This window comes from Telmatherina bonti, assembly GCF_933228915.1.
Source record: "Telmatherina bonti genome assembly, chromosome: 15".
NCBI lineage: Eukaryota > Metazoa > Chordata > Actinopteri > Atheriniformes > Telmatherinidae > Telmatherina > Telmatherina bonti.
Genome location: NC_136613.1, coordinates 30,885,430 through 30,898,197, shown reverse-complemented (window position 1 = coordinate 30,898,197; position 12,768 = coordinate 30,885,430).

Sequence of the window (12,768 nt, the reverse complement as noted above, 5' to 3'; positions counted from 1 at the left end):
TGTGGTGTGTCTTTTTGGAGATGCTGTCAGTTCTGGAGCTAATAGACCAATTTTTGAGGTGCTGAGCTTTACACTCCTGCCCACTGAATGTGAGGAAATGTCTTGCGTAAGTGCACTTTGTTGACATGAGTGTGTTTGTTTTTCTGGGTGAACAACACCATCAATTTTCCAACCAATGGGCCAATTCCTTTCAGCAGAAGGAGTTGAGGTGCACTTTGTTGCTGTGAAATCAATGTGATGGGCCCATCTTTTAAGTGAGATGGTTTCCTCTGAAAGGCAACCAAATGCCTGCTAGCAAAATGGTTGTTTTTTTTTTTCTCAGGTATTTTATTCATAACTTGCACTGCACATCATTGCTAATTAGAAGTGATCTGTCATTTGGAGGAAATTAGATGATCAAGTGCCATTTAAATTTTACACATTTAAATGCCTTGGGGAGGGAAGCCTGCATGCTCACACATGCTGTCTAAAATAGTACGGAGCAAGATGGGGAGTTATGCATTTCAAAGATAAGTGTCAGATTCCAGTAGAGTGCCCATCTGTTAAGCTATAGAGGCCCTATGTTGGTAGTGGGAGTTGAGAGCTTCATGTTTATGTTCACTTGCTTTTGAGTGATGAAAACAGAAAGAGATTTGGTCTTTTAAGATTTAAAACCGCATCCTGGATAGGATCCAGAAGTGCATCCATCAACTCAGGGGACAGAAAAACGTTGTAGTAGGAAACTGAACTGAAAGAATTAGCTTAACAAGTCAAAATTGTGAACAAATAAGTTCATTCATTCATTATCCTAACCGCTCAGTCCAATTGAGGGTCGCGTGGAAGCTGGAGCCTATCCTAGCTGTCTTTGGCCGACAGGCGGGATGCACACTGGACAGCTCGCCAGGCCATCGCAGACTAACAAGTTGCAGTTGTACAATTTGTTTACAATGTTAACAAGATCACAAGTATTACACAGTTGTACATTGCTTTTATGTTTCTCTTTGTGGCCATTTTACATATCTATAAGAGGATATTTCTGGATGTTTCATGGTAAGACAAAGTTTGCCACTTTGTTGAGGTTGTAAACAAACCACCAGTAGGCCATGTTATTCTCAGAAAATGGGGTTCAATAGAAGCAGCATGGTTTCTTGGAAAGCTGCTGGAATCAGTGCTGAAATATAATGACGTGGTGTTTGCTTTGAAATTTTTATTTCTTTATTTTTATGGAAAAGTAAAAATTACAAATATACCTTCTTATTACCAATGTTATCAAAACATAAACGGCAATTGTTGTTCACCGTTTTTGGATCTCAGCATCTCTCAAACTGAGGTTATGCCAACTGCGATCGACTAGTTTTACTTCACATCAGGTTCCGGATGAGTGGGAGAAAAATTTGAATTTAAGATCTGAATTTGTATTTTAGATCTGAAATTGAATGAAGAGAACTGACACTGAACTAGGAAAATTATTTGAAAGGGGGGGGGATCAAATGCAAGTTTCAATTTTACTACAATACACATAAAAAAACAAGGATTCAATTTTAAATACGGTCATTCAGTTTTTAGGCAATTATTCAAACAGGCATGTTCAGGTTAAAGTTGAACAATTCATATTAAAATGTAAAGAATTCACATTCACTCCCTGTGGCACAAACTTTATCCCATGGTCCCTGCTGTTCCTCACTTTGTTGGTAGAGCCACCGCTTCTGGTTAGCTAGTGCTAGCTAGTGGCACAGTTGTGTTTATGTTGTGCCCTTAAAAAGGGTGATAAAGGGAAGAGTGAATAATAACACCACGCAGTTCTCCCATTCACTTGTCTGTAATGACTGCTTTTTCTTTAAACACAACAATGCATATCAGTAAATGCATACAATACAATAACATGCATACTTTGTGCTTTAATACTTTATCCACGTGAAAACAGACTCAACATTGAATATCTGTACTCTAATGTGTTCTTAATACTCTTTTTTTTTTGCAGAAAACTTCTTTTAGCATAAAACTTGACAAACTTCAGGGCTACTAATAAACCAATAATCAGACCGTAGAAATGAACCACAAGGTCTCCAGTAGCTAGCTTGTTCACTGATCAAGTTAGCTAAGCAATAATTCCCCAAATAAAAATATGCAACACATATTTTCTGGTTACATACAATAAATTACACAAATGAAACAAAGTTACACGTAACATGCATGCTGTTTTACACACTTTGAGGTAATTACCCTAAAAAGGGTGATAAAGGGAAAAGTGAATGAGAAAACCAGCAGGGGAAAAGAGTGTGACTCCCCCTACTGAAGTCCAGAGGTAACGCCATTAGGAAAAAACAGCAAAACATTTAGTAGCACAGAAATCCAAATATGAAAACTGCATATGAACCTCTAGTTTACACCCGTCACACTTACGAGGGGCTTTTTTTTTTTTTTAAGAAAAAAGAAGCTGAATCAGGATGTATTTGAGGGTGAACCTAAATAAAGATTTTGCTCATACAATCAAGACTTTCCTACTTATTTTGACTGAATCATTTGTAAGGGTTTTAGGCATAGTAACTAAGAAGAAATCTTGTTTCCTTTAGAAGAAATGTTGCACAACTTTCCCGGAGTCAGTTCAGAGAGAGGAAGTGATGATGAGGATGATGAAATTTACCACTTAATTTGGATTTCATATTGATTAAGTAAAATAAATTTTAGTAGCATGTTTCTTCTTACAAAATAGAAGATTTTGCACTATAAACTTATGCTTGTTTAGATTTTCAATCTGCTCAATGAAACAATATTGTAAAAAAAAAAAAAAAAAAAAAAAAACTTTAAAAAATGAAAAAAAAGAAAAAAAAAAGAAACCACTTGTATCCATTGTGCTTCAGTTTGACATTATTATATCCATACCAATGTCATAATGAAACCTATACACCCCATTTCAGTGTTCGAGCAAGTTGACTGGGGGGAAAAATGTACAAATGTAATTTTAACTCATTTGCATTCCTGCAATCATGCAGGAACAGGCAAAGTCCCCACCTGTGGCCCAGTGGAATCAGAAATGGTTGACATAGTTAAAAAAAAGAAAAAAGAAAGAGAAAATACCATATATCTTCATAAATAAAATTTTCACAGTGAAGACAATCACATAATTTGATGTAAGCATTAAAATCTTGGTTATTTCAGTTGTTTTGCATATCTTCTCTCCTAATGTATCTCGTCTCTGCTGCCAGATAGCTTCAGTAGCTAACACCTGCTATTTCAGGTGGGTATCACATGTTTTACTTAAATCTCCAGCTAGCATTTGTCTTAAATCAGGGGTCATGAAAATGAACAAATCACTCAACGCTTTGGGATGAGAAAGTTTCTTCGTGGGAGAACAGAAATGTTCAAACTTCTGTTACATTAAGAAAATGCTTCTACACGCTTTAGGGTTGAGTTTACTTGGGCTGACATGTACAGTTTAATGAGCATCATGGCAACCTCAGAGGTCTCAGCAAACAGAATGCCCCATTAGCTGCTCATGAAACAAACAGCTTAGAAGGAAGGTCTAATTACTGTGGGATGACCTTGTGCTTATCGTTGATATCGTTCACCGCATTCTTAGGTCTCAGCTGCGGGTAGATAGTCAGACACACACAAAAGTTTCCTTCCTGCTCCTCCCTGGCCTCCAGCCCTCTGGATTTGTGCCGAAACCAGCAGGAGAGGAGAGAAGAGGAAACTGATAGGATTACACTACAGTCTGCTTGGTGCTTTGCACACTCACACAGATGCATGTACAAACAGGAGTGTGATGTAGCTCGAACTGCAGGGGACTGTGATTTTATTTTGCATCATTTGGAGGAGGAATAGAGGAGGACGATGAAGGTGAAAGTATGCACTGTTGGATTTGACATCCTCTGCTGGGGATGTCGGTTCAAGCAGCCTTGCAGGCCCTGGCTAATGGCTACAAGGAGGTCAAGTACAAGTCTCTGGTGTCAGGTGAGAACATAAAGGAGAAAAAGGAACTACCAGTGTTGGGCAATTAAGATTCAGCACACAATTATACTGCATAAAATCCAGCTCTATTTCTCCAAATAGCAATAACTGTCAGTATGAATGCATCATTTCCTGAGTTATCTGTGCTAAACTTGCCAAAGTCTGCTTATTAAGCATTTGAGGTTAATAACAGACAAAGCATTTGCCCCTCAGACAAACAAACACATACCTGGACTGCACGCCTACAGAACCATTAAAAAGCCTGGGAACATTCATAAGTCTGGCAGGATGACCCAAGAATGAACCTGAAGACAATTCAACAATTATGGAAAATTTCTCTCTTTTCTCTCCTTCCTAATTTTTATATGGAGATTGGACATGTCTTGCAGTGCCCACTATGAGAATGTATTGTATGTGGTGATCTCAATAATGTTAATCAGATGCTGAAAGGGGGTCTGTGGGTGGAATAGTGCACTTTATCTCTGGATGAGGCGACGGTTTACCCAGAGCCTCATTCTGTGAGAACTGGCTTTCACAAAGATTCATTAATGGAGAATCATAAAATCATTCTGTTACAAGTTTAATTGCTGCATGAAAATATGGAATGAAATGAAAAAAGAAAGTTAATGCAAAACAACCATCTTTTTTTAAACAAAGCATAACTAAGTCTGAAGCAAAAGAGTTGTCAAGTTTTTTTCCAAAATGTTTGAGTCTTTACATTAAAACATGTCAGGAAAGAAGGAGTTTGAAATGCAAACAGGATTCAGAGTGTATGCAAAATGCCTCTGGATTAATGACGTCAAACAAAAACGTCTGCTGAGTTTGTCTAGTTAATGTGGCACTGCCAAAATTCCACAGTTACAAACGTCTTTCTTTTGCTTGTTTCTTGTAGATTGATTAGCCTCCAGTATGCTGAACTACATGGAGATTTTATAACTGACTGATAAAGAAGTAAATTAAAGGTAAATGTTCTCTATCAAAGTGGAGAACAAACCTTGAAGCAGCGTTTTGGCAGCTGTTTGGTCCGACATTAAGGACAGAACAGGATCCCCCGTCCTGGTTGGTCCATGAGCTCCAGGTCTGTGACCGGGTTGACTGAGAATTTACAGCAACAAAACTAGATATGTCAGCATGGCGGCCAGTGTGTCCTAACCAAACTGGACAAGCTGAGAATTAAAGAAGTGGAGAAGCTTGCATATCTGAACAAAATGTTTGGTATAAAAACTATCTACAGCAGATTAAATCCATCAAAAACCTGATAGAGAAGCTGAAACGGGGATAAAAGGCGGAGGTGTCCCGAATGAGTACAGAACTGGGCTAAACATTACAGAGGGATGAATCCTCCCCAAGAGCCCAGACTTCAACATTATTAAAGAAATAATGGGAACAAGTTGACTGAGAACAGATGAAAAAGCAGCCAACCTGTTTCAGTAAACCTCAGCTTTTTTTCCTGGAGTGGCTCCAGACTTTTGCACAGTTTTCCCCTGTGATGGACAAACAGCATCAAATGATCTTCATCGTGACTTTCATACATTTAACAAGTCTCTTCTGTCTCTGCCACATGGTTAAACTGTGTAACACTCTTTTTTTTTCCTGGTCACCAGGAGCCTGGCTGAGGAAAATATTGTGTCCAAGACTCAAAGTAAACAGAGGAAGTTTTGCTGAAGATGGAAAAGTCTTCAGTTTTTTCTTTCATTTACTTTTCTCAGATGTTCGGAATTTCCTTCTGGTTTCCGGATCGGACCATTACAGTCTCCATCTGTAACCGCGGTGACCCATCTCCAGAAGCACACCTTCAAACTTCATCTTCCACAGGACTGCAGCCTCCACCATCCACCTCTACCTCATTCTGGACTGTCCATCTGTCCATGGATCTGTAGTCTAACTGCTTGTTCCACAGCAGGGCCAGGGTGGGGGCAGCAGCTGCTAGATGAGAGCCCTGGTTGGCCTTAAACAGGTCACCAGTCCATCACAGGGCCAACTCAGAAACCACAAACAAGCCCCCACATTCACTCTGAAGCCAGAGAACCTGTGAAGAAGCTGTGCATGCAGACATCATACGGCCTTGCTTCAAACCGCCAAAACGTCCCACCTTCCAGCCTACAGAGTCAACCTCAACCTAAACTGTGTGCATGGTAACGTCCTCTCTTACACTCCGACTGCAGCTTTGTTACCTCAAGGTGTCATGTTCCCTGGTACCTGCAGCCTGCTGGATGAAGTCCTCCACCGTCTGCTTTGACACTCTTCTTTTAGACTGAAATGACTCATTTCCTCCACCTGTAATCTGTGCCATCCACCTGCAAAGCAGCCATCCACCTTCAGATAAAAACACCTTCATCTCTTCACACACTTGCACCTGAATCGTCTCCATGGTAACGTCTTCTCTACAGCTCCAGCCTCCACCACCATCCTTCTATCTTTGGACACGAAACTCCACTTGCAGTTTCTGCCATCAGTCTGCAAAGCATCCGCCTCCAGGAAGATGAACCTACCTTCAACCTCCACCTTCTGCCTTTACTGTCCACCTCCTGCGACGTCCAGCTCCACCGCCTCCTGCAGTCTCCTCCATCTTCCCGTGGATGAGGGAGGTGTTGATCATGGGAAGGGAAATGTTCCTGTTTAAATGAGCATTTCTTTGAACTGGTATTTCTCTCATTGTTGTGTTCAGCCACCGACACACTGCTGAACGTTGTTTGAATGCTTCTGTTTCATTTCAGGGCCGACATCAGGAAGTTTGTCAGCGATCAGACAGATGGTGGTCAAGTCCACAGCTGAAGAGCACTTCCTCAAGACCATCACGATGGAGGTGCTGACAGAAGAAGTGGGTGTACTTATTAAGAGATGAAGAATATATTGCAGGGATCCTCAATCCTTGTCCACGAAGACCAGTGTCCTGCAGGTTTTCTGAGTGTTTCTGCTGCAACACACCTGATTCAAATCAATGTGTATTTAGTCTGATGGGCACATCTGGAAATCCTGCAGGACACCTGCCCTCAAGTACCAGGCTGAGGATCCCTGATATAATGTGATCTAGTATACTTAACCCAAGTGAAGCCTTTTGTTTCTGAATATGTTGTTTTTATCTCTGTGCTTTTTCTCCAGACCCAGCTAGACTTCACACAGACATTTAGATTAAGCAGAAGATCCTGCTTCCATTCCAGCACTGACACCACCTTGTCCTCCGACTAGCAGTGCTCCTTCACACGGGCCTTTAAGCTCCAACAAACTCTCACCTGGAAATAAAATTTCCTGACTTGAATTGAAGCTTCTGTTCTCCTTCCACTAGTATCATCAGTATAGAGAAACCTGAATAACTGATATTTTCATCTGTTTGTGTGAGTTTGATGGATTTAAATCTGCCTGATTAAAAGTTTCTGCCGTTGTTGTAAAATCTGAAATAGATGTTTTTTTTTTTTTAATTAAAGCAGGCAATTTAATTGACAACTGCAGAGAAAAAACTATTAATATAAGGTTCATCTCAATATTATAGTTCCTATTTGTAAAAAAATAAAAATAAAAATAAACCTTAGCAACCAATCATAAACCTGTCTGCGAGGCTTGTAGAATCTGATTGGTTCTTTTACCCCAGTTGTTAGTTTGTTCAGATCTGTTAGGACTTGTTAGGACTTTGTTAGGACTTTGTTAGGACTTGTTAGAACTTCGTTAGGACTTTGTTAGAACTTTGTTAGGACTTGTTAGAACTTCGTTAGGACTTTGTTAGGACTTTGTTAGAACTTTGTTAGGACTTGTTAGAACTTTGTTAGGACTTTGTTAGGACTTGTTAGAACTTTGTTAGGACTTTGTTAGGACTTGTTAGAACTTTGTTAGGACTTGTTAGGACTTTGTTAGGACTTGTTGGGACTTGTGCTGCAATCTGATGGGGGGGGAAAAGTGGAAAAAAAATGACCATATACTTTTTCTGACCTGATCAACACAGTCGACCGATGAATGTGGCTATATTTTAGAACTTTTCATTGCTCACACTAAACAGCACACAGGTAAAGACAAGAGACACAATAAAACGTTTATACCTTATTTATTCGCGGCTTACTTACTTTTGATTTTTTAAACAGTAAAATATAATCATAAATATGATGAATGTGATGATTAAGATACAATGAAGTTCCTTCTCGGTAGTTCCTCAAGACTGACTGATAAAATCCTATTGTAACATAGCAATCTAATCAGTGGCGAGCTTTGTATTGCAACTAGAATGTATAGCATCGCAACAGTCTTCTATCCAATCATGAACCTGTGCACGAGTATTGTCGATAAATAAGTTACGAATGAGAAGATAGAGGTAAAAAAAAAATGACGTTGTCGGCAGGATTCGAACCTGCGCGGGGAGACCCCAATGGATTTCTAGTCCATCGCCTTAACCACTCGGCCACGACAACTGCGATCATGAGCATGCCTTTATGTATATGGTCAGAGCGATGATATGTCTAACTGTAGTCAGACACTGCCACATTATATAGATTTTCTTCATCTTCGTAAACTAGTCGGTACAGAGCGTATCCGAACGGTGCCCGGTGCTCATGACATGATGTTATCATGACAACAGCTCCACCTTGTGGCTGCCGACACCTGTTGCTGTAACCGAAACCAATCAATATTAACATTAAAATCTCCACATGTTTTGGAAAACACACCTTCTATCCACAACTTCGTTGAAGTTGTGGATGTTTGTAGTCTACCTGTTTTTTTTTTTTTTCCTCTCCATATTTATGCATCTATACTGCATCTACAGCTGTCAAATTAAATGATCTTGAATTCCAGGCTATTATGCATGTGTGGCATCTCCTCTTCCTTTAGTTTATCCGTTTGTGTCAATAAATTCATATTCATCCATTACTTTTAAAATCTTTTATTCCAAGTTTCTAATATTGCAATAAGGCTAAATGTTTGTAAACATGACTGTATGCACCCTTGTGATGACTGAAGTTGGCGTAGAGTCTTCTGGCATTGAAATGGATAGTTGATAGTAGTTTATCCTGGTGTGTTCTTGCTGCACTAGCCTACTCTGCACTACTCTTCACTGTAGTAATGGTAAGTATTGTTCCGTTAACATCTGGATCCATTTATCAGTTTTTTGGGTTAAACTGGTTGTATTGTGGTTGAGTTGTGTATTATTTGTCGATTTATCTTAATATATGGATGTGCAGTAAGGTTGGTTTGCTGACTGAACCTATTTAAGCAACAGTTTTATATTTTTCTGTTTTATATAGCTGTTTATTTTACTTAGAGCACAATACCTTCTTTGGTTTCTGTACTGACAATACATACAGCAGTGACAGGCAAAAAAAAAAAAGGTCTTAAACATAATGGATAAACAAAAGATTTCTTGAATTCATCCATATCTGAAAAGGCTTTCACAGTTTCATGTGACTCCATAAATGTTATGCAAAGGTCTTGTACAGCCTCTTTGGCCTTCTTAGGTCTTGAAGCAGATAGTTTCAAGATGTTTGTAGGTGGGTCTAGTCTGGGTTACATCAACTGTATATGAGATCCTGTCACTATACACTGTTAGGAAATATAATAACTTGCTTTTTTCATAGAGATGGGATAGCTCTTCATATTATACCTCTTTTTGGAGAAATTAAAGAGTTCTGCTCTTAGTATCAATCAGAGCTTCTGTTTAACCCTAATTTAGCAACTGTAAATGCTTTGGTTAACTTATGACGCTTTTAATGAAGTTATTGATATTTTCACTTTTCATTGAACATATTCTGCTCTCGGCCTTTCTGTCTCTAGAGTCGTTGAAATGCTGCCAGATGTTACTAATTTCCCGTCATGTTTGCATTCAAGACCGGTGTTCTGTCGAAACATCCTACTGCAGGCTACATTTATACATAAGCCTTAATGCAATTGCTATGCAAATTAAGTGCATAACCCTCTGAAAAGTTGTATTGTGCTTATTTTGTGTATTTGTTTTTTTTCTGAGTAAATTTTGTAAATGAGGAAACATCACTTCACTACCCTGTTGATTATTTCCATCTTTTATTTCATCATTTTTTAAAATTTTTAATTTTTTTAACCTGTCCTGTCCAGCATCACAGCATACAGTATGCCAATCTGTGTGCCATATTTTTGCCAGACAGATTGGCTCTGTCAAGGTAGATCTCATGTACCCTTGATATTCTGAATATTTTTATGATTATTTTTATTGAAATCGTCATTGGACTTGATATGGCAGCGCTGGACCTGGCAGGGGAAAAGAGAAAGAGAAAAGAATTTTAAAAAATGGGATGAAAGAAAAAAAAGAAAGAGAAAAGAAAAAGAAATAAGAGAAAAGAGCATTTCTAAGCTGCTAAGAAAAACAGTATTTGCAAAAACAAAAACTAGAAAGCTGCAAGTGGCGATTAAGGCCCTCACACCTATGGCGTCGCTTGGCCTATTGGCACCACCTTCCTTGGGGATCTCCCCCCATGTTTCTCTCACTCTTAGCTGAAGCCAGACTGAACATCAGGACATGTAGGTTTAAAATGGGGAACTTCCTGTCTCCAGGGGGCGGGCCTGTGGTGGTGATGTCATATAGACACGTGTTTCTGGTCAGCTTTGTAGTTGACTGACCCAAGGTCAATTTTGGTGCAGATCGGGTGTTGTATATCAGAGATAAATAGCGACATTGCTTTTAAAATGGGACACTTCCTGCTTATAGGGGGTGTGGCTCGTTTGAAATCCAATGGTTGATTTCCAGTTGTGTTCAGGGTGGGACTGACATCATATCTAGTAGGTTTGATGCAAATATGTAGTTTTATGTGGCAGCTATATCAATCTGGGTCTGACAGCGAGACTGAGACTGAGACAGCGAGGCCCCGCCCCTCCTACACGTCTCGGATTCTGTAAACAAATAATAATAATAGACCAGTTAACAGAATAGTCAGAGAGTGATGAAAATGTACTAATTAGTGAGATTGTTTCAGATAGAGATGTTTGTGAGTTCAGGAGGAGTAGTAAAATATCATCAGCATAAAGGCTTATTTGATGAATTATATGTTTGGACTGGATGCCTTTTTTAATTTTGCAGTGACATCCCTACTCAGAGCAACTGCTGCATCACCAGCACGGAGGATTGTGTGGATGTGGCGTAGAAGCCAGGAGTGGTGGGATCAGGATGCGGGTGGTTTCACACAGCTGGAGTTCTTACAAAACTTTAGAATGTCAAGAAATACCTTTTACACACATCAGCACATCGCATCAACATGTTTGAGGTTTGCCATGTTGTTCAGAAGACCCGTCACCCTAAAAAAGTAAGGAGTGGGGCTGTACTGGTTAGCAACAAGGTTGGTTTATTGGACCTCAGCTAGCCAGTTTGGCATCGCCAAATCCTGTTTGAAATGAAATTAAATGAAAAATACTTTATTAATCCCCAAAGGGAAATTCAATATTGTAGTATAGAATAATTAACTTGAGGAAGCCTTGTTCATCACTGTGTTGTGGAGACGGTGTGAAGAATCCTCCATCATCTTCATCAGCTTGTGCAGCATTCTTCTTTGGACAATCGGCTCCAGCGGCTCCAGAGTTACTCCAAGCACAGAAGCAGCTTTCTGGATCAGTTTGTTGATTCTCTTAAAGTCTCTGGTTCTGATGCTACTACCTCAGCAGATGCTGCAAAGCTGACTGCACTCTCCACAACAGATTTATAGAAGATATGCAACATCTTGGTGCAGACGTTAAACCATCTCAGCTTCCTTAAGAGGTACAGTCTGCTCTGACCTTTCTTGTAGATGTAGTCAGTGTTGCATTTCCAGTCCAGTTTGTTGTCCAGCTAAACTCCAAGATACTTGTATTCCTCCACCACCTCCACCTCCTCTCCCAGGATGGAAACAGTGCTTTGTTTATTCTTGTTCCTCCTGAAGTCAACAATCTTCGTTTTTGTTTTGCTGGTATTTAATATAAGATGATTGTCACCGCACCATTTCACAAACTGACTGACCAGTTCTCTGTACTCTGCTTCTTGTCCATCCCTGATACACCCCACAACTGCAGAGTCATCAGAGTATTTCTGCAGATGACAGGACTCAGAGTTGTACTGGAGGTCTGAGGTGTATAGTGTGAAGAGGAATGGCGAGAGTACAGTTCCTTGTGGTGCACCAGTGCTGCTGACCTCCATCTCAGACACACAACCTTTCAGTCTCACAAACTGGGGTCTGTTTGTGAGGTAGTCATAGATCCAAGTGGTTGTGGTTTGCTCTGTAGTCCATGCCTTTTGCAGAGTTGTGCATCATGTCCTCATACTGCCTCTGGAAGACGATCTCCAGGAGCTCCAAAGTGGCGTTGAATTCGACCAGGCTGTTCAGACCGAAGTTGTACGACAAAAGATCAGATATGTATCAGATTTAGGACCACAGCTGTTAAGATTGCAACAATAACACAGACAATGAGTGACCCAACTTGGTACATTTCGTAATATAAATTATTTATTTACATTTACAGAAAAATGACCCCATCAAGACAACGTAGTAATAACTATTGGAAATAGAACCCAAGATACAGTAGCTGACGTCATCGTCACAACCAAGCAGAGAGCTCTATAATAACATTGTGCCCTCTGTCAAAGGTCTCCTATAACACAAGGTGCAAGGCATCACGTGTAGCCCCGAACCCCCCACCCCCCTCCCCACTCCCTAACTGAACACACACTGCTGTTAAAGCCCGGTACCCTGCTTTGCACTACCCCGGTTTGCTTGTACCCCTCATCTACAAATAACAGACACCGGCTAACCCACCTCTACCAAAGCGCACACATCTAATAGACACTCACACACACTCACATTCAGTGTTCTCAACGCTTGTCCCTTCTGCTCCCCTCCCCCAATACCCAATGGTTCAGTT